This window comes from Bos taurus, chromosome 10, assembly GCF_002263795.3.
Source record: "Bos taurus isolate L1 Dominette 01449 registration number 42190680 breed Hereford chromosome 10, ARS-UCD2.0, whole genome shotgun sequence".
NCBI classification, from domain to species: domain Eukaryota; kingdom Metazoa; phylum Chordata; class Mammalia; order Artiodactyla; family Bovidae; genus Bos; species Bos taurus.
This window is the reverse complement of record NC_037337.1, coordinates 8,445,026-8,472,755: the sequence shown is the minus strand read 5'-3', so window position 1 is coordinate 8,472,755 and position 27,730 is coordinate 8,445,026. Positions and strand designations below refer to the sequence as shown.

General features: G+C 42.3%; 1 protein-coding gene and 1 non-coding gene across 7 annotated transcripts in view; one reads left to right on the top strand and one right to left on the bottom strand.

The window, feature by feature from the left end:
* The window catches only part of PDE8B (phosphodiesterase 8B), a 255,295-nt gene that overhangs the window by 119,216 nt on the left and 108,349 nt on the right, over positions 1-27,730 (bottom strand). The window lies entirely within an intron of this gene.
* Positions 15,228-15,361, top strand: LOC112448612 (small nucleolar RNA SNORA41). The gene has a single exon (XR_003036995.1). It is a non-coding gene; the product is annotated as a small nucleolar RNA SNORA41 (small nucleolar RNA).

Here is a 27,730-nt window from a genome sequence, read left to right as displayed (position 1 = left end):
TCCATGTGACCACTCAGAGCAGGAGACCAGAGACAGAACTCTGAAGACACCAGTATCAGAGGGCCGAGGAGAGACAGAGAAGCCCACAGCAGTGCCAAAGACGGAAAAAGAGAAGCGAAAGGAAAACAAGCGGGTTCTCCCAGAACCTCTGGTCCTTCCACAGGGCATAGCTAAGCAGGTTTTGTTCTAACCTAACACTGTGCTGTGCTAAGTCGCTTCAGTCATGTCTGACTCTTTGCGATCCTACGGACTGTAGCCCACCAGGCTCCTCTGTCCATGGGATTCTCTAGGCAAGAATACTGGAGTGGGTTGCCATGCCCTCCCCTCCAGGGGATCTTTCCAACCCAGAGATGGAACTCGCACCTCTTGCATCTCCTGCCCTGGCGGGCAGGGTCTTTACCACCAGTGTCACCTGGGAAGCACCCTGAATATTAGGGTATCTTTTATGTAACCCACCATCACCAATAAGGTAAAATCAATACATGGTCATCTCAAGAGATGCCTAGATGCCACCATCACCAATAAGGTAAAATCAATACATGGTCATCTCAAGAGATGCCTAGATGGCATTTTGATCAGGTCCAGCATCCCTTTTTAAAGTTTCTTTTGACAGCTTCTCCAACATCCACTTCCACCTCCTCCTTCTTTCTTCCCAGGGGCCACTGACTCCTGTTTGGGGAGCTAAGTAGTTCTAAAAAAAAAATGTGAATTTATATGAATATGGCTAAGCATTTGGCTTCCTTGGCTATGGTGACTGGTTAGAGGCAGTCAAGTGACTTAGTCTGGTCCAGTCAGAGTTCTATCATGGGATTTTGCTAGGAAGGCTGAGAAAAGGCAGTTCTCTCTCTCTCTTCCCACTGCCTCACTCTCTGCCCCTCTCTCATGTTTAATTCTCCCTGGCTGTCAAAAGAAACATTTATTCAACAACTGCTGACCACCCAAGATATGACAGTCACTGGGAAAAACAATTGCTCATTACCATGCAAGTTAATACAGGGCTCAATTTGAACTAGAACTCCTTGACTTCACAACCTGTGCTCTCACATATCAGACTACCTGAGCGTCATCAACGAAGACTGAAATAAATGGAATGATATATGCCTTCCTGGATGGGAAGACACTGTTACAAAAGTGTCATCTCCTCCCAGCCAATCAATATATTAATTACTATAAATATTCTGGTGGTGGTTGAGTTGCTCAGTCATGTCCACCTCTTGAGACCACAAGCACTGTAGCCCCCAGGCTCCTCTGTCCCGGGGATTCTCCGGGCAAGAACACTGGAGTGGGTTGTCGTGCCCTCCTCTAAGGGATCTTCCCAACCCAGGGATTGAACCCCTGTCTCTTATGTCTCCTGCATTAGCAAGTGGGTTCTTTACCACTAGCGCCTTCCCGGGTGTGGGTATCTTAAATGATTAGAACCTTGGAATGTATTTAAGACTCTTTAAATTGCTGTTTCCTTTCTTCTGCTTATATATCTACCACAATACAGGCATACCTCATTTTATTGCACTTCACTTTACTATGCTTCTCAGATACTGATTTGCTTCATTTTTTTTTTTTTTTTTTTTACAAATTGAAGGTTTGTGCCAACCCTGTACATTGTCAGATAATGATTAGTACTTTTTTTTTTTTTAGCAATAAAGTATTTTTGAATAAGTTATATACTTTGTTTTTAAAGTCATAATGCTATTGCACACTTAACAGACTATAGTAATCATAACATTAATAGGCACTGGGAAAGAAACAAATTCGAGTGACTCCCATTATTGTGGTATTTGCTTTATTGCAGTGATCTGGACAGGAATCCAAAATATCTCAGAGGTATGCCTGTATTTATCATGTAATAATTTTGTCACCATTACCACAAACTGTTGGGGGCAAGAGGACCCAGGAGACAAATGGCAACTCCATCCAACCAGTTAGAGAAACAGTAAATGATCAGCTGTAACAGGATGCATCCAGCACCCAACACCCAACCCATCTGCACAACCAAGACTCACAGATATTTGGTGAGTGGGTGTTTCATTTAATACATCATTAAAAAGCCGAAAAAGCCCTTGGTAAATGGAAGATTACTCTGCTCCTTGGCACAAAATGCAGGCTGCTGGAGAGCAAAAGCTGCCAATGTTGATTCGGTTTTGAATGTAAAACCAAATCTGGAATTCCTTTTCCCCATGTGTAACTAAGAGGTAATAAGACATGCCGCTCGGGGAGGGCTGCTGCTGGCTGTGCATTATTCACGGATGTACCTCCAAGGCTTGGCACATCAGGCAGTTGATAAATGATACATATTATTATGCTGATCTCTCATTCATTCTTTTGGAAAAGTCCTTACTAATCCCCACAGTAAGCCAGAAACCAAACATTTGTAATCTAACTTAATAAGCTGGATCATCATAACATAAGCTCTTTCTTTAGTTTGCATCAAAATGCGGTCCTAAAATATCTGACATATTTACATGAAAACACAAATGTCAGCTTCTGTATCAGGTAACTTTACCACCTTTCTCCCCCCAGTATCACAGAAGACCAAGAACTGCTTTACATTTTTACTGTCATTATTACAACAAAGTCTTCAAGGCATTGACCTCATGGTGAAGGATGATTTCCAACAATTTGGGAACTGGAATGCTTCCAAGGGGTCATCTTCTTTAACCCTTTCATTTACAGATCACCAAGTAAGGCCTAAGAGGGTACTGCTATATTCAAGGTTGTACACATAAGATGTCACAGTGGAATAAAATCAAAGTCTTCAAGTTGCCAGGCTAATGATACTTCCACCCTGCCCCCAGTGTTTCATGGTAACCACCAAAATGCTCTCCCGTCAAAAATAGAAGCATAGAACACCACATTTGCAAGCCTTTTAAAGAGAAGATGTTGGAATACATTAACTTGTGGTTAATTTTATCTCCTATTCCCTACCTCACAATTCTGCTTATAATTTAACATAAGGACCTATAAATATATACCATGTGCTTGAGAGAATGGCAGCTAAACCACAAAAGTTAAAAGCCTTTGTTAGGAATTCTGAGATTGTGAGTTATTTTTAAATAAAGAGGCCAATCAAGAGTTTACAAATTCCTCAAAGGCCTCCTTGTATTATTTTCCTCTATATCTTATTCTCCAAAGCCTCCTTCAGAATCTAACATAATATATTTAGCGATGAAAGGAGACCAAACTAATTAAGCAGTCTCTGTAGCCATTCTATGAGAAGAAGTGTCTTTCAGTGTGGACTTACCTGTTGGTCAAAGACAAGATAGAAGTGGCAATGTGAGAGACTAAAGCAGTGAGGGAGAGTAGGAGGAAGGGGTAAGAGATCACTCTTGTATGTTGCTAACTAGTGTCCAACTTTTTGGCAACCCCATGGACTGTAGCCTACCAAGCCCCTCTGTCCATGGGATTTTCCAGGCAGGAATACTGGAGTGAGTTGCCATTTCCTTCTCTAGACTCTTGTATATGGTTAGGTAAATCAAGGACAACTTCCATAAATGAGAAGGATCTTCCTGGGCCACTATGATGATTTACTAAAGCAGAGACAGAGGTCTGGGTCCTTGAGTAATAATAAAAAATAATAGAAGGCATCAAGGTGCAGTAGGAAAAAACTGACTGAAGATCAAAGATCTATATTCTGTCCCAACTTATACATTAACAAGCTGGGCGATCATGGACAAACACACTATTATTCTGGGTAACCAGTTTTGTAACACAGCAGGTAAACGCATAGCTTCCAATACTTATCCACAGACATACCCTATTGACGATGGTTGGAGATGCAGGCTGCTTGAAATCCCAGATTTCTTTGGTCTTGTGTATCCTATTTAAAAATATTTCAAGGACAGTCCCACTTCCAGGGCCTGTATGTCCCTGAGCAACTTATTTTATCCTCTGTGAACCACAGTTTTTTTGAATCAACCCTTTTAGAAGAATAACTAGAAAATTTGGGAAGAATATTTTTTAAAAAACATCCATTAGAAAGTATTAATGTGATCACAAGGCAGGGAGACGTTGTCAGGTCAAGATATGGGAGAGAAAGAAAGGCGAGAAGCAAGAACATGGCTTTCGGTGCCCACAGCCTCTCCAGGCCATTGACAATTCAAAAGCAGCAGATGACAAGCTGAGCAGAGCTTCTGTACATCTCACAGAAGTGGAAGGACAAAATTGGGGCCCACTAGGGAGGAAGGATCTTGGTAAACACCTTAGGTCTCCAGTTGAGCAGCAACCTATGACGTTTCAGTGAGCTACAACCTACAAAAATAGGACTGACCTGGAAACAGAATAGTCTTCACATGGGATGAAATCTTTCTTTGAATCGTCTCTATCACTGACTGAAGTATTATCATCCCTCCCTCGTCCAGCTGCAAACTAAAAGCAAAAGAATGTTCTATCTGAAGGAATATGCCATCATCTAGAGTCTCAATTTATCTCTAAAACGGCTCAAATATAATGTCCCACATACAATAAAAAATAACTGGGTTACAATGAAAATAAGATTGACTAAAGGGAGACAATAATTAAGTATACACATAGAAAATCCAGATAATGGAGTTATCATACACAGACTTTAAGATAACTGTGGTTAATATTCACAAAGAATAAAAAGACAAGATGTAAAATTTTGGTAAAGAATTAAAAATTATAAAAAAAAGAAATGGAAAACTTCATTTTTCATTAATGTACTAAAAAATTTAATAATTAAAAATAGTCACAAATGAGTGGGTTTATAAGAATATGAGACACAATGGAGAAAGAACTAAAATAAATGTCAGAAGAAAAGATCCAGGTCAAGGTACAGAGAGACAAAAGGATGGAAAAATGTATGGAGTATATGAGCCATTTCTGAAACACAGAGAAAAGGAGTCACATATATGTAATTTCAATCCCAGTAGGGCTGGAAAGAGAATGGGGCAGAAATGATATTTGAAGAGGAAATGGCTGAGAATTTTTCAATAGTGAAGAAGTGAATCAAATCACAAATTCAAGAAGCACTATAACCCTAAGAAGAAAAAATACAAAGAAAATCACATGTACTCACACTATAAAAGAATTGTTGAAAGCAAAATGCAAAGTGAAAATGTTTTAAAATAGCCAAAGAAAAAGACACATTGCTTTAGCAGAGCAATAGTCAAGACTGACAGCAAACTTCTCAATGGAAATAATGTGAGGTGGAATACAATGAAATGATATCTTCAAAGTGCTGAAATAAAATACATGACAACCTATAATTCTACAAAAATAATAATAAAATAGATGTTTCAGACAAACAAAAACTGAGAGAATTTTTCAGTAGAGGAAATACTAATAAAAGACCTTTAGTCATTCAAAGACAAATGATCTCAGATGGAAGCTCACAGATTGGAAAAAAGATACATGTGTGAGTAAGTCCAAATCAATTTTGTGTTTAGATAACAATGACAATGTCTTCTTGAATTTAAAAATATAGAGTGTTAAAATACATGACAACAGGAGAATAAAATTAGTAGGGAAATAACAAGAGGATAAAACTCTGACAAAGAGCTGACCACCAATCTTGTCTAAGGAACCAGAAGATGGAGCTTGAGGCAATGAGTGTTGCTAGGCAGCGAAAGGAGAATTTCAGCAAGAGGGAACCAGAAAAGGGGGATTCTAAACTCTTCCCAAAGCTCTGGCTGACTCTTGAACCACAAAAGAACAGGGAAAACTCCAAGGAGTCCAGCTAAAGATAAAACAGCTTAATTGAGATTTGAGCTTCTAAACACCCTAGAGGACAGAGTGTTTACACTTTGAGTCTAATCAAATTAAACTGCCTGCAAAAATAAACCAAAAAGTCAACATTCTTCGGACTAAAACAGAATTCAGAGTCTCCTCAACATATCATTCTCAATGTCCATGATATAAACAATGGCAACCCAGAGATAACCCAGATATTGAAATTATCAGACAAGACTTTAAAGCTGCTCTTATAACTATACTTAATGAGGTAAAGAAAAATATGCACACAATGAAAAGAGAAGAAATCTCAGCCCAAAATAAAAAAGGTAAAAAAGAACAAGTAAAAATATTAGAACTAAAAAATAGAATATCAGAAGTATTCACTAGATGGGATTAATATCAGAAGAGAGGTTTCAGAAGAAAGTTCATGAACATGAAAGTACATCAATAGAAGTTATCCAACCTGAATAAAAGAGAAAAAGGTTGAAAAAAATAAACTGAGACCTAGGGATCTGTGGGCAATATCAGAAAGGTCTAACATATTGATAATTAAAGTTCCAGGTAGAGAAAAGAAATAAAGAAAGGGAGATGAAAATATTTGCAAAAAATACAATAAAACTGTCCAAATTTTCTGAAAGCCATATGTTTACAAGTTTAAGAAGTCAAAATCACAAATGAGACAGAGATGAAGAAAGTTACTCTGCATGAATAATCTGCTGAAACCCTAAGAAGAAAGTTAGCCAGAGAAAAACAACAGGTTACACACAGTGGGACAATGACTCAAAAATCGACTGCATTTTTGAGGACTGTGGACAGAGGAGCAACAACCTTAAAGTTAAGGCATTTCTGAACAAAGGAAAATTAAGACAATTCATTGCCCACAGACCTGCAGTCTAAGAAATGCTAACATAACTATTTCAGGATTAAAGAAATGATAACAGAAGGAACAGAGTGAATAGAGAGTATCAGATATAGTAAATGTGAAAGGTTACTTCATTTGGGTTAACATAAAGAACAAATATAAAAGACAAAATAGTAAGGGTTTTAAAAGATAATGTAGGAGACTATCTTCATGGCCTTGGGGGTAGGGAAAGATTTCTTAGACTACATTAAACTTCTACTCATCCAAAGACATATTTTCTATTGCCCAAACTGGGATGATTCTTAGAAGGAAAGAGAACATAATTAGTTATTACTCTGGAAGACTTGGAGAAGGGAACAGCTACCTACTTCAGGATTCTGGCCTGGAGAATTCCATGGACGGTATAGTCCATGGGGTCGCAAAGAGTTGGACATGACTGAGCAACTTTCACTGGAAGACTAGGCATATACTGGGATAGTTAGGCACAAATTGGAAATATGGTGACATTACTTATCTATTCACAGGTAAATGCCCAACAGGAATGTGCCCATATGTGAATCAAAAGAAATGTACAAGAAAGTTCATAGTCACATTATTTATAATAGTCGTAAATGGTAACATCCTAAATGTTCATTACCAATAGATTGAACAGTGGTATAATCATGCAATGGAATACTATGCAGCAATGAAAATGTATTAAACCAGCAAAATACAACATGAATTCATCCCTGAAATATAATATTAAGCAAAAGAAAACAGACATAAAATAACATATGCTTTATGATTTCATTTACAAAGTTTCAAAAATGAGCAACACTACTGCATGATTTTATAAGTCAAAATAGTAAAAGAGAGTAATGATTAGGAAGGGTTTCTGGGGGTACTGGTTCTATTTCTTCACCTGTGTGATAGTTACAAAAATGTCTACTTTGTGATAATTCATCACATGGTATAGTTATGATTTTCAAACTCTGCTTGGATATTGTTCTTCAATTTAAAAGTTTATAAAAACAAAACCTAGACCTGAATGTAAAATGCAAAACTACAGAACTCCTAGAAGATAAAATAGGTTAGATGACTTTTTAGATGGAACACCAAAGTCACAACCCATGAAAGGAGTAATTGATATGCTGGGCTTCAATGAGATGAAAAACATCTACTCTGCAAAAGACTATATCAAGAGAATGAGAAGAGAAGCCTGGGAGAAAATATCTGCAAAAGACACATTTGATAAAGAACTGTTAATCAAAACATAAAAACAATTCTTAAAACTCAACAATATAAAAAACAATCTGATTAAAAATGGGTGAAAGATTTTAGCAGACATCTCACCAAAGTAGATATATAGATGGCAATAAGTCTGTGAAAGTATGCTCCACATCATATGCCGTTAGGAAGTTGCTAATTAAAACAGTGACATACATGCATCCATTAGAATGCTGAAGACATAAAATATGATCAGTGCAAAATGCTGATCAGGCTGTGGAGTTACATGAACTGCCACTGCTGGTGAGAATGCAAATGATATAGGCTCCGTGAAAGACGGTTGGTGGTTTCTTACAAAGCAATTGACACTTTTATAGCAATCACGGTTTTCACACTGACCTAAAGGAGTTGAAGGGAGAAGGCAATGGCACCCCACTCCAGTACTCTTGCCTGGAAAATCCCATGGACGGAGGAGCCTGGTAGGCTGCAATCCATGGGGTCACTAAGAGTCGGACACGACTGAGCGACTTCACTTTCACTTTTCACTTTCATGCATTGGAGAAGGCAATGGCACCCCACTCCAGTACTCTTGCCTGGAAAATCCCATGGACGGAGGAGCCTGGTAGGCTGCAATCCATGGGGTCACTAAGAGTCGGACACGACTGAGCGACTTCACTTTCACTTTTCACTTTCATGCATTGGAGAAGGCAATGGCACCCCACTCCAGTACTCTTGCCTGGAAAATCCCATGGACAGAGGAGCCTGGTAGGCTGCAGTCCATGAGGTCTCTAAGAGTCAGACACGACTGAGCGACTTCACTTTCACTTTTCACTTTCATGCATTGGAGAAGGAAATGGCAACCCACTCCAGTGTTCTTGCCTGGAGAATCCCAGGGACGGAGGAGCCTGGTGGGCTGCCGTCTATGGGGTCGCACAGAGTCAGACACGACTGAAGTGACTCAGCAGCAGCAGCAGCAGCAGCAAAGGAGTTGAAAGGGGTTTCCCTGGCAGTTCAGTGGTAAAGACCCCCCGCCCCTGCCAGTGCAGGTTTGGTGCCTGGGTCAGGAAGATCCCCTGAAGAAGGAAATAGCAGCCCGCTCCAGTATTCTCGCCTGGGAAATTCCATGGACTGAGGAGCCTGGTGACAAAGAGTCAAACACGACTTAGCGACTAAATAACAACAAAGGAGTTGTACATTTACAGAAAAGTATGCACCTGAACCTTTAGAACAGCTTTGCTCATAACTGCCAAAACTTGAAGGCAACCGAGGTGTCCTTCAGTAGGTAAAGGCGTGAATAAACTGTGGTATATCTAAACAATGAAAAGTTATTCAGTGGTTTAAAAAAAAGAGACATGAACTCTCAAGCCATGAACATACAAGGAAGAACATTAAATGCATATCAGTATGTGCTGCTGCTGCTGCTGCTAAGGCGCTTCAGTCGTGTCCGACTCCGTGTGACCCCATAGACGGCAGCCCACCAGGCTCCCCCGTCCCTGGGATTCTCCAGGCAAGAACACTGGAGTGGGTTGCCATTTCCTTCTCCAGTGCATGAAAGTGAAAAGTGAAAGTGAAGTCGCTCAGTCATGTCTGACTCTTAGCGACCCCATGGACTGCAGCCTACCAGGCTCCTCTGTCCATGGGATTTTCCAGGCAAGAGTACTGGAGTTGGGGTGCCATTGCCTTCTCCCATATCAGTATGTGAAGGAAGCCAATCTGAAAAGACTCCATACTATATATTCCCAACTATAGGACTATGGAAAAGATAAAACAATGGAGACAGTAAGAAGATCAGTGGTTATCAGGGGTTAGTGAAGGAGAATGAGTAGGGAGAGAGGAGGATTTTTAGGGCAACACGTGATATTATAATGGTGAATATATGGCATGATAGCTTGTCTAAATCCATCGAATGTACTCCACCAAGATTGAACCTTCATGTCAACTGTGGACTTTGGGTGACAATGATGTATCAGTACAGGTTCCTCAATGTTCAACAAAAACACCACTCTGGCAGAGGAGGCTGATGGAGGGTGGCTGTGCATGTGTGGGGATGTGGGGGGGCGGGGTGGTATATGGAAACCCTCTGTACTTTCTATTTAGTTTCGCTATGAATCTAAACTGCTCTAAAAATAAACTCTACTTAAAAATAAACTATTTCCGGACTTCCCTGGTGGCCCAGTGGTTGGGAGTCCACCTGCCAATGCAGTGGACAGGGGTTCGACCCCTGTTGCAGGAAGAGTCCACATGCTGAAGGGCAGCTAAGCCTGCACACCTAGAGCCTGCGCTCCACGAGAGGAGCCCTCGCAGTGAGCAGCCGGCACACCCCAGCTAGAGAGCAGCCCCTGCTTGCGGCAGCTAGAGAACGCCTGCGGGAAGCAAGAGGCAACAGAGATCCAGGGCAGCCAAAAATGAATGAAGAAGTCAGCAAAATTAATTCGTGTTGAGGTTTGACAGAAAACAACAAAAATCTGCAAAGCAATTATCCTTTGATTCAAAAAATAAATTAAAAAATAATAAGCCACTTCAGTTCTTACTTACATAACGTAGAAGATACACAAATAACTTGTATTCTCATCAATAGTCTATCCACACTGATATGACAGTACTTAGATTCCATGGGATTTCATAAACTCCTAGTCTGGGAGAAGGCAAGATTCACCTGTGGATTCCTGATGCTGCAGGCCCAGTGTGGACAGCCCCGGGGCGTGTACCTCTCACAAAGAAGCCCTCACTGAGCACTTTCTAAGGTCGGCCTGCAGTTTACGCCCTAATTCTCGTGACACATCCCTTTGCGTGCATTTTATGGTTCCACTGACTGGGGATTCAGGACAGGCTGACCTGGGAAGCCATCGGAGGGAGCTTGGCTCTCTGCCACATCTGGCTTCTGCCTCTGGCTACCAGGCAGGGTTCTCGATTTCTAAGTTTTCCTAAGTCGGCTGTACACTGCACCACCAGAACTCAGAATGTGCTGTCAGGGAGGATGACTCACAGCCTAACAGCCTTTCCCAAAACCCCAGTTGCTGCGGTACCAGTGAGTGTTGCCAGCACCACCTCCTAAATGGAAGCAGAAGGCCCCAGAGGGTCCCAGGGCTGCCAGAAGCCAAGGCAGGTTCCCAGGAGCACAGGATGGGAGAACGTCCTCCGGTGCCCTCTCCTGTCTGACTTCTAGCCAGGAATGCTTAACGACACATCATGACAGGACCAGCACTGGCCGATGGCCAACTTATTCCTGTCCAAAGGCTGCCTGGAAGAGTAGGGGCTCTTCTCACAGTCACTCACTTTGGTTCAGGAGCTCTTCTGGGAGAGGGTGGAAGTGTTCTTCTTGGCTTCTGGGGGAGGTGCATCCCACAGGCCAGATGGGAAAGGAAGGGAGCTGAACCAGCCTCGGGCACTAGCTCTGGCCTGTGACTGGTGCCTGGGGGTAGGAGACGTGCTTGAAGTTCACCTCTCAGGGGCTGCCTCTGTCCAATGGCAGCCTGGCATGGAGGTGAGACTACAGCATGGGGCCGGACTGCCTGGGACTGCATGCGGCTGGACACCTACCTGCCAGGGGGCCCTGGGCAACTGTCTAATCTCCTGAACGTGCCGTTTCTTCATCTCCAAGTTGGAAGCCACAGTACCCCTTGGGTGACTTTGAGGATTAAATGGCTAATCTACAAAGTCTTTAGCAGAGTGTCTAAAATGCAAATTACTCAATAACTATTAGCTGCCAGACCAGTGCCCCCAGCCTCTGACAACCTCAGACCCAACAAATGATTCCACCTGGCAGACGGTCGTGTGTGTGTGTGTGTGTGTGTGTGTGTGTGTGTGTGAAGAGTGCACACGGCAGAAGCAACACCTATAGTGGGTCAGATGATAATGACCAGAATTCCCAAATCTGGAGATGGTAGGCGGAATACTGTCCTCCAAAGAGGTCCAGCTCCTCTTCCCCAAAACTTGGGCAAAAGGGTCTTTGCAATTGTGACTGAGTTAAGGATCTAGAGACGGGGAGATTATTTTGGATACCAGAAGGGGCCATAATTGTAAATACAAATGTTTTCGTAACAGGCAGATGTGACCACGGAAAAAGGCCATGTGATGTGAAAGCAGAGATTAATGTGGCCACAAGCTAAAGAATGCTGGTAGTCAACAGAAGCTGGGAAAGGTAAGACTGAACTCTCCCCTACAGCTTCATGAAGAAACCAGCTTTGTCAAGGCCTAGATTTTACTCCATAAGACTCATTTCAGACTTCTGGCTTCTAGAACACTGAAAGAATAAAAGTGAAAGTAAAAGTGAAGGTGTTAGTCACTCAGATGTGTCTGACTTGGCGACCCCACACACTATAGCCTGCCAGGCTCCTCTGTCCATGGGATTCTCCAGGCAAGACTGCTGGAGTGGGTTGCCATTCCCTTCTACAGGGAATCTTCCCAACCCAGGTCTCCTGCATTGCAGACGGATTCTTTACCATTTGAGCCACCAGGGAAGCCCAAGAATATTGGAGTGGGTTACCATTTCCTTCTCCAGGGGATCTTCCCTACTCAGGGATTGAACCCAGGTCTTCTACATTGCAGGGAGATTCTTTAGCATCTGAGCCACCAGGGGAGAGAAAAAAGTTCTGTTGTTAAAACTACTCAATGAGTAGTCATTAGTTACAGCAGCAGTAAGAAACTGATACATTTTCTCGGAATCCTGCCAACGACCATGCGTCCAGACAGAAGAATGGAAGTCTGGAGGGAGAAGGCTGGCAGGGCCCTCTCTGTGTCACAGCACATCAGTCAGGATTCCGGGCTGAGTTCTGGGACCCAGGGAAACCGGCAGGGAACTGAGGCAGAGACCGAGCTTCAAGGGCAGAGCGCTGATGGACAACAGAAGGGACTGGCACTGCTCCATGCCCAAGCATTCCACACGCAAGCCGATGGCAGTGGGCGCCCCTCCAGGCCTTGGCAGGAGGACCTGCACCCACACACGTGCTGCCAGCCTCCGTCAGGGTGAGCGCTGGGCCAGCTTTTCCAAGTGTCCTCTGTAGGCTGGAACTAGCCTGGAAACTCTTCTCCAGCAGCAATGAGATAAGGATGAACATTGAGAATACTGCTTAGAAACTTAGAGCAATTTGGATTGCCTTGATCTTTTTGGAAATGTAATTTTACTGCTGCTGAATCTTCTGATAAAATATTTCAGCTTTTATGTTTTATATGTCCTTTATAAAAAGTAATTTTTCTAGTAATCCATTTTGATTGTATTTTATGAATACTTGTTTGTAATAAATTGGAAATTACACACATATACACTTACAGCATTGGTCCTCTACCGCCAATAGGGCTCCTGAGAACCACACTGCAGGTGGAAGGGAGGAGGCTTCCAGGCAACCAGGTGTGATCAGCCGGTGGTTCCAGCAGAGGGCTGGCATACAACTGCCTGGAAGATGAAGGCCAGGTGCCCAGAAGACAATACAATGCCCAGGCTCCGTGACGGGCTCTTTGGTACACAGCTTAACACCCAACCACCTGCCCTGCGTGGCCTTAGGGATGGTCCCATCTCTCAGATGATAAACGGCATTAAGGGTAAGGCTCTCAAGGGCATACCTCTCCTTATCACCACCTTCCTGCATAATTAGGCCCTTCCAAATTACCTGCACTTCCTCGGTGCACACGACCAGAGCTGGGGAGCATGCTGGGTGGCAGGTGAAGTGCACCCACCGGGAGATATTGCTACCCATAACCAAGAAAGGGGCAGCTCACTCCCATGCCGTTCAAGTAGCGCCATGCCACTCACGCACAGGACACCGGATAACCCTGACAGACTAATACTGTCACTCTTGCGTTAAAGAAAACCCAAAGTTGGCTCAGAGAAGCATGTACAGGGCAGTGAGTCAAGTGCAGGCTTTAGAAGTAAGACCTGTATTCAACTCTCATCACTAACCAGCAGGGTAACCTTGCAGTTATCTAACAGTTCTGGACTTGAGTTTGCATATTTATAAAACATGGATACTAATACCTTCATCACAGAGTTCTTAGAATTAAGTAGTTAAAGCAATGTCTGGAAAACACTTAACATATAGCACCTGGCCCGAAGTTTCCAATAAATACTGACCTTAAAAAAGGGGCGAGGGGGAGATGGGAGCCACACTAAGGTGTGAAAAAGCTCCAAGGACAGAGATTAAAAGAATACAACAATGAGAACATCAAGATGGAAAAATACAGAATAAAATAAAAGTAACTGACATGAGAATAGCAACTGCAGCTCAAGTCATGCACCACATTTTGTAAATACAATTTAAAAAATTATCCTGTTTACAATCAAATCATCAAAGAATTGGAAATTCAGAATTAAGCAAGTTTATTTTTTTGACCCTCCTGAATCTAAAGTCTCTCTTCTTATTATATATACACACTCATCAGAGCTCCACATAATCAAGAGTATTTAGCAAAATGTGACATTAAAATATAATTATGGATGGAACAAAAACACTTTAAGAAAGCAATTAAAATGATTTTGCAAGCTGGGGTACATCTGTTTGATTTCAGATGTTTACAGCAATTAAAGTGTGATACTGACCACTGCCACAGTCAGGAGAGACAGGAGCCACACACGTCCTATCCTCATATCATGCACTTCATATCCTGTATGAATGGGAATTGTTTGAAGCACCAATTTATATTAAGCAGGTATTTGCTGGGAAGAGAGAAACTAAAATGAAGATTGATTCTATACTACGTTTTCAGTATTAGTGTTCATATGCCAACCTGTCCACTCAAATATTTGAAAAGCTTTTCTCTCTTTAAAATAAGATGGCATCTTGTTATGACCTCAAGTAGAAGTCTTCAAAGACACTTGACCCCATGATTTTCATCTCAGAGGAACACAGGAGATGAAAAAACTGGGTTAAGAGATGTGTTATGACAACTTAGCATGACAGCACCTTCTCTTCTTAGGCTGAGGTCAGGAAGTTGGGTTCCTACCTACCAGGACCTCAGAAGGGCAAGACAATAGCCCAAGTTCTGAACAGAGGGTCACACGAGGGACTTTTTCTATAGAAAAGCGACAGTCAACTTGGGCCTTAACTCAGCCAACTACATATACAAGCAGGGAAAAATCCGAAGCCACACAGACCCAGTGGTCATCCCAGAAAATGAGCCAGAGCAGTAACCTGAGACGCAGAGAAACGTGAGAGCATTTGGTGCCCAGGCGAACAGCTCCAGTGGCCCCAGCAACCTCCGAACTATGGCTGTGCAGCCGCGCTCAGCAACAGAGCTCACCAGGCCAGCCTTGACCCAATATGGACAGGTATGTGTTCTGCATGGTCCAAGTAATAGATAAGCTCTTCAGAAGAACTCTACAAACAAATGAAGTGGAGGTTTGAGATAACGACTTAAGCAATTTAGGCCATTCATCATACAGTTACTACACTCATATTTTGAACTTCACTCTTACATAATTAATTCAGCACAAAGGATAACAAGCATATGTACTTGCTTCAGTTCAAAAGATGATAGTTTCCACAGCTACTGGTCTGCAGCTGTTCTTAAAGGTAGCAGCTGTGGCATTCCACTGTGGGAAAGAAACTGTCACACAACTCAACACCTCTTTCTCAGCACAACAGAAAGTGGGCATGTGTGTGACAAACACAAGGTGTAAAAAAAAAAAAAAAAAAGATGATAGTATAGGTATTTATACTACAGTTTATATCATTTTTAAGTACCTTCTGGTGTGTGCACAGGATAATGATTACTTTTAAGATGTCTAGTCTTGTGTGGTTAGATTCTTTTTTTCTTTGTTGAGATACTTAAATTCAACATTTTATAAATTATCTTGGAAGCACTTTGTATTTGGGACACAAAGACTTGTAATCCTCAAAACAATTCTCTCAATGTGTCAGATCTGACTTTCCCCGTGGGTGGGTTCTTACAAGTTCACAGAGTAAGGAGAATTGTGCAGCGCTGAAAGCAATTAAAAGCAGATGCACAACTTTTTCTGTCGAGTCATGGTAGTATTTCACTCAAGATACTTTTCTTTTACTCCCAGTCTTCACATACTGAAGAATGTTGCCCTCAAACTGACCAGAAGACCACCTTCCCAGCCTTTCCTACAATTTGCTGAGAATTCAATGGTGTTTGCGCCCTCGTGGGAGGAACTTCTAGATGTTCTCTTAGAAGTCAAAGATAAGATCATTAATGGGCCTGAAGTTACCTTACATTTAAAAAGGGAAAATGGCAGAAAAGCAAAAACAGAGGAATGGTCCTGTTTTTGTAAAAAGACAAAATGGGGATTGTATGTGGAAATTAATATGGATCTTCTCTATGGATAAGGAGGAAGTACAAGGCATTAATTGGGAAGGATAGATTTCAAACTGCTGATAGCGATTACCTCCAGGGTGGGGGTGGAGTAGGTCTTCAGGGAGAACGACTTCATAGACATGTATGTATGGGACACACAGGGAATAAGTATGTATGTGCATTTACATGTTACACATACATACATATGCTTTTATTTTTATTATTTTTTTTAATATTTATTTATCTGGCTGCACCAGGTTGCAGTTGCAGCATGCAGGATCTTTTTTCGTTTGTTTTAGCTGGAGCATGTGGGATCTTACTTCCCCAACCAGGAATCGAACCCAGAGCCCCGAATGCAGGCCCTCTGCATTGGGAACACAGCACTTTAGCCACTGGACCACCAGGGAAGTCCCCATACATATGCTTTTAAACTGGTGATAGTATAGGTGAGTTTTACTTTACTTTTTGCATTTCTCAGTTTTTTCAAAAGATTTTCTTTAAAAGTAGGCCAGCAGATGGAATTTCTGAACACATAGTTTCATTTGGTTCTCAACAAAACCTGGCTGTCTCTACCCTCACCTTTTTCCCTCGCCACACCCCTACTGCTTAAAATGCTGAATGGGCTTTTATTGGTATCACACTCTGTATGGCTTAGGTGAGGTACGCTTGGACACTCAGGGATATCAACTGCTAAAATCCTAAACTCCTGGGACTTCCCTGGGGGTTCTGTGGCACCAGTTCAATCCCCGGTCAAGGAAACAGATTTCACATGCTGCAACTAAGGCCCAGTGCAGCCAAATAAACTTAAAAAGAGAAAAAATCCTAAAATACTGAAATTTCCACGTTTTAAGTTGTAAATCATCCAACATCGAAATAGTCTTTATTTTTCCATCTATTATTTCTCACTGAGCACTGTACCTTTCTAATTATTGGATGAGGGGCGAATAAGATACTTGATAAAATCAAATTAATCCTCTGAATTTATGCTGAATTGGAAATCTTCATGTCCCCAGAATGTCAGGGTGCTACTTGTTTCCCACACATTGAGCAAGGGACCTGCCACAGCATTCCAGGCTCCTATATAATACTGTTCCTTACAGCATCAGACTTTACTTTCACCATCAGACACATCCACAGCTAAGCATCATTTCTGCTTTGGCCCAGATGATCCATTCTTTCTGGAGCTATTAGTCAGCTGCCCTTCACTCTTTCAGCGGCATATTGGACACCTTCTGACCTGGGAGCTCATCTTCTGGTGTCATATCTTTTTGCCTTTTCATATTATTCACAGAGTTCTCGAGGCAAGAATACTAGAGTGGGTTGCCATTTCCTCCTCCAGTGCACCACGTTTTGTCAGAACTCTTCACTATGACCTCTCCATCTTGGGTGGACAGGCACAGCATGGCTCACAGCTTCATTGAGTTATGCAAGACCTTTGCCATAACAAGGCTGTGGTCCATGAAGGGGAACATAAAGAAAAATATGCACAGGAACCTGGAATGTTAGGCCCATAAATCAAGGTATATTGGAAGTGGTCAAACAGGAGATGGCAAGAGTCAACATCGACATATTAGGAATCTGTAAATTAAAATGGACAGGAATGGGTGAACTGAATTTAGATGACCATTATATCTACTACTAAAAGAAATCTAGTAGCCCTCATAGTCAACAAAACAGTCTGAAATGTAGTACTTGGGTGCACTCTCATAAACAACAGAATGATCTTGGTTCATTTCCAAGGCAAACGATTCAATACCACAATAATCCAAGTCTATGCCCCATCCAATGATGCCAAAGCTGAAGTTGACCAGTTCTATGGAGACCTACAACACCTTCTAGAACTAATATCAAGAAAAGATGTTCTTTTCATCATAGGGAATGCAAAAGTAGAACGCTAGAATAACAGGGAAGTATGGTCCTGGAGTCTGGTCCCATCACTTCATGGGAAATAGATGGGGAAACAGTGGAAACAGTGTCAGACTTTATTTTTCTGGGCTCCAAAATCACTGCAGATGGTGACTGCAGCCATGAAATTAAAAGATGCTTACTCCTTGGAAGGAAAATTATGACCATCCTAGACAACATATTAAAAAGCAGAGACATTACTTTGCCAACAAAGGTCCGTCTAGTCAAGGCTATGGTTTTTCCTGTGGTCACGTATGGATGTGAGGGTTGGACTGTGAAGAAAGCTGAGTGCCGAAGAATTGATGCTTTTGAACTGTGGTGTTGGAGAAGACTCTTGAGAGTCTCTTGGACTGCAAGATCCAACCAGTCCATCCTAAAGGAGATCAGTCCTGGGTGTTCATTGGAAGGACTGATGCTGAAGCTGAAATTCCAGTACTTTGGCCACCTCATGCAAAGAGTTGATTCATTGGAAAAGACCCTGATGCTGGGAGGGATTGGGGACAGGAGGAGAAGGGGACGACAGAGGATGAGATAGCTGGATGGCATCACCGACTTGATGCACATGAGTTTGGCTGAACTCTGGGAGTTGGTTGATGGACAGGGAGGCCTGGTGTGTTGCGATTCATGGGGTCGCAAAGAGTTGGACACAACTGAGTGACTGAATTGAACTGAACTGATGGTCCTGGAGTACAAAATGAAGCAGGGTAAATGCTTAACAGTTTTGTCAAGAGAATACACTGGTTGTAGCAAACACCTTTTTCCCACAACCCAAGAGACAACTCTACACATGGATATAACCAGATGGTTAATACCAAAATCAGATTGATTATATTCTTTGCAGCTGAAGGTGGAGAAGCTCTATACAATTAGCAAAAACAAGACCAAGAGCTGACTGCGGCTCAGATCATGAGCTCCTTATTACAAAATTCAGAATCAAATTGAAGAAAGTAGGGAAAACCACTAGACCATTCAGGTATGATCTAAATCAAATCCTTAATGATTATACAGGGAAAGTGACAAATAGATTCAAGGATTAGATCTGATAGACAGAGTGCCTAAAGAACTATGTATGGAGGTTCATAGCACTGTTGAGGAGGCAGTGACCAAAACCATCCCAAAGAAAAAGAAATGAAAAGGGCAAAGTGATAGTCTGAGGAGGCCTTACAAATAGCTGAAAAAAGAAGAGAAGAGAAAGGAAAGGGAGGAAAGGGAAAGATATACCCAACTGAATGCAGAGTTCCAGAGAATAGCAAGGGGGAGACAGGAAGGCCTTCTTAAATAATGCAAAGAAGTAATGGAAAACAACAGAATGGGAGACTACAGATCTCTTTAAGAAAACTGGGTATCAAGGGAAGATTTCAAGTGAGGATGGGCACAATAAAGGACAGAATCAGCAAGAACCTAACAGAAACAGAAGAGATCAAGAAGAGATGACAAGAATACACAGCACCATACAAAAGAGGCCTTAATGACCCGAATAACAATGATGATGTGGTCACTTACCTAGAGTCGGACACCCTGGAGTATGCAGTCAAATGGGCTTTAGGAACCACTGTTATTAATATGAGCAAAGCTAGCGGACGTGATGGAATTCCAACTGAGATATTTAAAATCCTAAAAGATGATGCTGTGAAAGTGCTGCACTCAATATGTCAGCAAATTTGGAAAATGCAGCAGTGGCCACAGGACTGGAAAAGATCAGTTTTCATCCCAAAGAAGGGCAATGCCAAAGAATGTTTAAGTTACTATACAGTTAGGCTCATTTCACATGCTAGAAAGGTCATGCTCAAAAATCCTTCAAGCTAGGCTTCAAAAGTATGTAAACCGAGAACTTCCAGATGTACAAGCTAGGTTTATAAAAGGCAGAGGAACCAGAGATCAAATTGCCAACATTTGCTGGATCATGAAGAAAGAGAATTCCTGAAAAACAGCTACTTCTGCTTCACTGACTACACTAAAGCCTCTGACTATGTTCCAATTTGACTGTGTGGATCACAACAAACTGTGGAAAATTCTTAAAGACATGGGAATACCAGACCACCTTACCTGCCTCCTGAGAAACTTGTATGCAGGTCAAGAAGCAACAGTTAGAACCGGACATGGTTCAAAATTGGGAAAGGAGTACATCAAGGCTGTCATCCTTCCCTACTTCATCAGGTTTTCATGAGGACTGAGATAAAACACATGTACCTAAATACTAGCAAGCATTCAAGAAATAGTAGTTCCTCCTTTTTGTAGATACTTAACCATTATCCAGGCTTTCCTGGTGGCTCAGTGGTGAAGAATCTGCCCTAATGCAGGAGACATGGGTTCAATCCCCAGTTTGGGAAGATCCCTTGGAGAAGGAAATGTCAACCCACTCCAGTATTCTTGCCTGGGAAATCCCATGGACCGAGGAGCCTAGTGGGCTACAGTCCATGGAGTCGCAAGAGTAGACACAACTTAGAGACTAAACAACAAAAACTGTTATCTAGAGATGGAACCATCTGGCATGACAATGTGCTTATGGAAATCCAAACAACTCATTTGAGAATATTTTGTCCACCTAGAATGCCTTTTGCCTTATTTCTGCCTATCAAACAGAACCTCAAGGTCAAACTGAACCATTGCCTTTGTCTGAAAGCTTTTAGCCTCTACTCCCATTCCAGCCAAAAGTGAGTTGTTCACCCTCGGTGAGCACAGTGTTTCCCCTCTTACAATATGACTTACATTGGTGAGTTTACAATTATTTCTAACTGTGATGTTGCCCTTCCTAGGCTATTCCCTGACAGCTCAGTTGGTAAAGAATCTGCCTGCAATGCAGGAGACCTTGGTTTGATTCCTGGGTCAGGAAGATCCTCTGGAAAAGGGATAGGCTTCCCACTCCAGTATTCTTGGGCTTCCCTGTGGCTCAGCTGGTAAAGAATCCGCCTGCAATGCAGGAGGTCTGGGTTCAATCCCTGGGTTAGGAAGATTCCCCTGGAGAAGGCGAAGGCTACTACCCACTCCAGTATTCTGGCCTGGAGAATTCCTGGACTGGATAGTCCATGGGGTTGCAAAGAGTCAGACATGACTGAGCCACTTTCAGGCTATCAACTCCCTGAAGAACAAATAATTTCTAGCTCATGAGTGCATCCCTCAAAATGCAATGTTTGTAGAGTTTTCCAGGTAATAGATGTTTAGGAAATTTTTAAAAAACTAAATTATTAAGAAACTTGACCCTATTTTCCCACAGGAAGAATGATACAGTAGGTGATTACATACCTGGTCAAGAAACTGACTTGAAATAAATTACAGATAGAATTAAGGATAGAAGCAAAGATTCAATAACTCTGAAAATAACTACACATTAATAAAATAAAATATCAAAAAATAACTATACAAACAGTAAAAATGGACTTTAGGTTCTATAAAATGTACATTAAAATGGGAGCTGGTATATATAGTACATTGATCACAAAGGCCTCAGCATAGCACAGACATATCCATAACCTAAAAATAAAACTGCCCTTTCATATACTTTTTCTAACTTGTAAAACCAGCGATAACAAATACAAAACTTTCTTACAACTAGAATGATTTGGATGAGCAAGTTTCCTCAAAATGATGGCTTCCTTCCCCCCCACCTTATAACTACCCTCATAGCCGCAGAGCCATTCAAGACCATTCCTCCGCCTCCATCTTGCCCTCTGGCCCTTCCCTTCCCAGCACAGAAAATTCTCAGTCATCACTTCAATATGGTGCTGGCTGGGATCATTGGCTATGTTTGCCCGCTTTATATGGAGTGACTCTCTCTCCACCACAGGTTCTGCTCTCAACCATGACACCTACCCATAAGGCTAATCTCAGACACTAGTGCTTACTGACCACTTACTATGTGCCAGGCACCATGATGAGTCCTTCAGAGACACGAACCAGCCCCAGCCTTGCAGATGGTGGCTGGGAGCATACAAAGGGTGGTGGGCCAAGGACATGGGGGCCGGGGTAGGCAAGGGAGTCTTTGCAGAAGGAGGTTTCAAGGACAAGTCAGACAAAGAAGAGAGTGAAGGAACCACGTGTTCCTGGGGCATCGGGCTGTGGAAAAACAGGCCATGTGTGAGGCATTGCAATTCCTTTTTTTTTTTTTTTAATTTTTATTGGAGTATAGTTGATTTATACAATTGTATTAGTTTCAGGTGTAAGTAAAGTGAGTCAGTTCTACATATATATATCTCCTCTCTGTTTTTAAGATTCTTTCCCCATATAGGCCATTATAGAGTACTGAGTAGAGCTCCCTGTGCTACAAGTAGGTTCTTCTTGTTTTCTATTTTATATATAGTATTCCCAGCAAGTCTTCTGATAATAAATCAGCCAGCTCTGCCATGACACTCCTGGGAGACTGGGCAGCTAAGAATATTAGAACAACCAGAGTCAATCAAGGTCACTTGGGCATTCTCTCCAGAAAGCACAATTACATCGACTTATCTGAAGCCGTTACCCAGTCTAGCCTTAACCTGTGAATTCTCAGGCATCCTAACATTTTAGCAGTATTCTCTTAATACAACCTATCATATTCCGATGACTGCTGTTCCACCCTTCCCCCCAGCCCTCCCCCCTCCCCCAGCTCTGCAGGGAGCCAAGCTAGCATTCCATTCTCAGGGACAGCAGGGGGCCAAGCTTCAGACTAGGGTTCTCAAATTTTCACTTGTAGACGCACAACATGGGGATGGTGTCCAAATGCAGGTCAGGTTCAGCCCAAAGCTATGGCCATCCCTAGACTACATTTCTAACAGGGTTTCACATGCTGCTGTTCTGAGGACCACACTTTGAGTAGCAAGACTCCTGCTGAGCGGAGTCGGCAAGTCACACTGACTGACACCCGTCTCCCCCACACATCAGCTGAGTAACCCACTCTGAGCTCCAGGTTTTTCATCTTAAAACACGAAGTAACTAGAAAGTATAGGTTAGAAGGTGCCAGGCACCTGGCACCCAGTCAGCCTTCGAGAAAGGGTGGCTCTCACAGGTAGACCGAGTACCTTTTGGGATGTCCGCCACTGGCTCAGTGACTTTTCCTTCCACTTCCTTCTACCCATTCTTGATTCTACTCTTTCTGGCCTACTCCTTGGCCACGTCCTATTATTCCCTCTTTCACTAATATTTCTACCTGCTTTCAAAAATGTCATTTTTCACGTCTTCACAAATGAATTGCCCCTGTGACCCTCAGCCACCACCTTCTTTGTTCCGGGTGCAACTAGAAATTTGCAAGATGCTCTACCTGCCTTTGCCTCGTCCACATCCCACCCCACCACAGTCTCCACTTCCACCACTGATCTCCAAATAGAAATCCCATGGCCTGTGACATCCTTTATTTCTTGATGTTGTTGAACTGTTACATCCTTTACTTCCTGATATTGGTGACCCATCACTGCAGTGACTTAGGGAGAGGCAAGTAAAAGGCGGGATCTGACCACTGAAATGCAGTTACAGCACATCCCTTTACAGTTTGGAGTCTCTTCCGCTGGGAGTTTGGCCAGTGTTCCCACAATGTCATCATGTCAGGGATTTTATGAACAGTTTCAACCCCAAGGACTGGCTGAATTCCTGAACAAATGGCAAGGGATGAGCCTGCACTCTACACTTGGAAGGGCACTGTTTTCCAGAGGTTTTTGATGTCCTGTGGGACTCCAAAACACCCCTCCTCTAACACCCAAACCCATGTAGCAGGTGAAGCATGCCCGGGCGACTGGAGTCACTCTGAGGAAAAGTCTCGATCCCGCCCGCCCTGCCGCACCTCTCAGAGAGAAGGTTGGTTCTTCTTTCTGTTCAAGGAGTTCTCCACATGGTCTGGTGGAGGAAGACTTCCCAGTCCCACCCTGAATGGGGGAGGGCAAGATGTAACAGCAAAACCATCAACAGTCACTACACCACCCTCTGTGCGCGTGCACCCCCCCTACAGGCCTCATCAAGCAAGGTGGCTAGTCGAGCCTGGGATTTAGGAGCTCCAGGATCCCTCACCCAAATACATCATCAAGTCAGTCCGTTGCTTAACAGGTGCTAAGAGCACAGAGTAGGGGTGGGAGTGAAGGGTTAAGAGGGAGCGTGGGAGAAAACGAGATGCTGAAAGTACAAAAGCAAATGAAGCTGCTCAGTGGTCAACAGGGGTCACTATCCTTTAGCTGAATAACCTCTCCCATTCCTAAGGCCCAACCTGTCACCTTTGTCCACCAGGTTTTTTTTTTCCCTTAGTGAAAATTAAGGACCATCAACTAAACTAATTTGGTGGGTGATACACATTGTCCTGTAAGGAGATCTCTTCAAGGAATCTGCTCATTGTTTATGTGTTCCAGGAAACATCTCCTTCTAATCTCCAACTAAATAAACAATTTCCAGGCTCACTTGTAGACAATTCATTTGCTCACTAAGGACTCTGCCATCACCTGAACTCTCTTCTGATTGCTCTCATAAGCCATCTCTTTGTAATCATTTCACAGCATACAAGAAGTCTTAAGAAAGCTGCCCACTGTCTGGGGACTGGGTCACCATGATGACTGAAGAGGCTGGTGAGAAACCTTGATTAAAATCTTGGTCTGAAGAACAGGGAGCAATGTGAGAGTCAGTAAGGGATGAGACAGGGCAGGGGCTTCAAAGTCAGGCGGGCACAGTGAGGGCTGCTAGGTGTGCTTCAGACTCCAGAAGAGAGATCTGTCTCACTAACCCCTGCGAGATCTGCCAGGGCAGATGGGTGCTCAGTGCAGCCCCTCTGAAGCTCAGAAAGGGAAGCACGACTCAAAAATGAGGCAACTCACTCGAACCTGCTGTGCGATTTTTTCTTGATATTTTTAACATTGATGCTAAACCTCCAGGAAGTAGGAAGAGGTGAATGAGTCACTCAGCTGATCAATGAGCAAATCTGAGGCAGGAGAGCGTATAAGGTGGGCTTAAGGGATAGAGAATGAATCAGATTCCATAATTAACTTTCAAAAATTCATGTTGTTTTTGAAAAACACTGTTTTATTTTTTACCAATGTTTTGCAATCATTATTACTTAATGCCTACCAAACTTTCTTATTCAGGAAAACTCTCCAGAGAAAAAAGATTAAGAAAATAAGGATTAAGGCTATAAATGGGTCTACAGAAATCTGTAATTTTTTTAGCTCATTCAAAGGCTTCTGCATTGGAGGCTATGACATGATTTGTTGCATGAAATCAGTTCACTAAATATGATCCTCATCTTTTAACATTTTATTGCTAATGATTTTCTCTAAATTTATAATATTGTATAATTCCATGCCCAATAAACCATTCTTTAAGTTCTGTGGAGATATGCAGTTTTCCACATTATGAATTCCTAGTAAATTAAACACACACACACACACACACACACACACACACACATTCTCACATTTACTATATCCTGTGAAAATACTAAGGAGAGAAGCCTGAGGAAAGGCCGAGCTCTCCATCTGGTTAAACACTGGTTCAATGTGTGGAACAAAAATCCTTGTAGATGACTTCAACTAGGTTTTCAAAAACTCAATTCAGCATTACATAATATTTGTGATTTGTCAAGTAGAATTCTCCAGAGGAAACAAAGCCAAGAAATAATAAGAAAAAAAGAGGAAAAAAAGAAAAAAATGTAATAGAAAATAAGAAAAAATAATAAATAAGCCCCATGTTTCATCCGGGAGGGCTTGAAGGCAGAGTCCTCCAGACTTAAATTAGGAGGGCAGGAACAGAGACAGCTGATTCTGACCATCCACGGTAGTTACAGTCTATAAAGTCACTGCGAACGCTGAATTAATAAATACTGAACCGCTGCTCCTAGGGGGAAGCTAGGGTTAGGTTCCTGCAAGCCTCTAGTCACAACATTTTTGTCAACCAACCTATATTATAACCTTGTTTTACCCATGTTTCTGCTGAAAGATATCTTGTTTAATACGTTGATTGATTGATTAATATTGAACACATGGCCAAGAGCACTGGAACCCATGACTGAAGGAAGCTTATCTAACACATGTATGTTCTTCCTGACGCAGCACAGCTTCTGTGCACTTAGGAATACCAGATAGCACTTCCACACAGTGCTTAGGGGCTCCTTAAACAGTGCAATCACCAATGAGAAGCACCAAAATGTGGAAATATCACACTATACAAACTGTGAGACGAGGACACTTGTTTAGAGACTAGAGCAGAAACAAGAAGGCAGAGAGCTCCCTTGTTCAGCCTCTCCACCGGGGACGTGCATATTGGATGATCCAAACTGTTCACTGCTCTGCCCATGTCCCAGAATGACCATAAAAGCACTGCAAGTATTGATTTTGGGGTTATAAATTAATTTTAGGGCATAGGCAAATACAGAATGCACAAGGAGTGAGGGATGATATTGCTATGTGGCAAGCTACTCAAAGGCACAAGACCCCTCTGAGGCCCCCTGCCACCCCACCATGCTAGGGTGCTGTACCCAAATTCCCTGAGCACCCCAGTCAAGGCAGAGTTCACACTGAACTCTCTGAAAGGCCCTGAGAGAGGAGCAGTTCTAACACCAGTTTTAGAGGAGGTACTCCTACCTGTCCCCCAGAAAAGAAGGGGAAGTAGAGAGACTTCCATGTCTACACACTTCAATCAAGGATGATGTGAATGATCTCAGAAGGGCTTGCAGTTTAAACTTCAGCCCATTTCCCCTGCGGGATATTTAATCTTGAGATAAGTGCCTCTTTATCAAGCATTCTGCCTTTTCAAATTAAATTCTGGAAGAACACCCAAAGAGCTATTCTCCTCATACTTTCCGAGCATGAACAAACAAGGGATGACCAGATGGAAGGGATCCCCAAAAGAGAAGGCACCACTTAGAAGGGCCACTTAAATCAAATCATCAGATTTTCAAGACGCCTATGATTCTGAAGAGAAAGGACAATGATATTTTCCAAGGGGGAGTTTTTAAAAGTTCAAAGGTGACTGACAATTTAAAAAAAAAAAACCATAAGATTTAGGATAAATAAAAATATGGTTAAAAAGACACTGGATGAAGCTCAGAAATTGTCGTATTAAAGACATTAATGAATTAGTTACTATGGTTGAACAAAATAATTCAGCTCTGAGCTTTCCGGCAATACATAAGAAAGAAAATATTTTGATACACAAATTTTCATCAGTAGATAAAAGCAAACACAACAGACCATCTCAAATAGAAGAATATGTTTTGTCGGTATTGGAGGCCAGTGGGCACTTATTGCCCCATAAAATCACCGTTATTTATCATGTCTTGCTTTCCGGGTCAGCTGATGTTCTATATGGCATCACCCTACTCAGTCCACAAGAGTACCACGAGTTATTGCTATTTGGGTGAGTCAATTGCCACAGGTGGAGGGCCAGAGACACCCTCATGAGACATCTCCTGAAAACACTATCAGCTGGTCACTAACAATATAAAAAAAGCACCAGTGGACAAAAATCTGTGAAACTTGAAGATCTAATGACCCGCGCAAGCAAACGAGAGAGGCCTCTTTCAAATGCCAAAGATGCATTTCAATGTCAAAAGAATGTCCCTGGTAACAAACCACAGTAAGGTGAAGGTCTGATGCGATTTCCTATTACATAGTCGCTCCTGGGAGCCGATTTTGGACAAAATGGCTTATGGTTCACCTGGGTGAGTTGTTTTTACCTACTGAACAAAAATGATCTATTGTTGTATAATACTATCAACAGTGATAACATAATCATACCCTGAAATGATGATTTTAAGGGCCTTGATTCTTTTTCCAAATAATTGTAGGTTTGATATCTTTAAACAGTAATAACTACCCACAGGACATCATGATAAACCTGGTCATGTTCTCCCAGGTTTGACTATATCTAATTTCC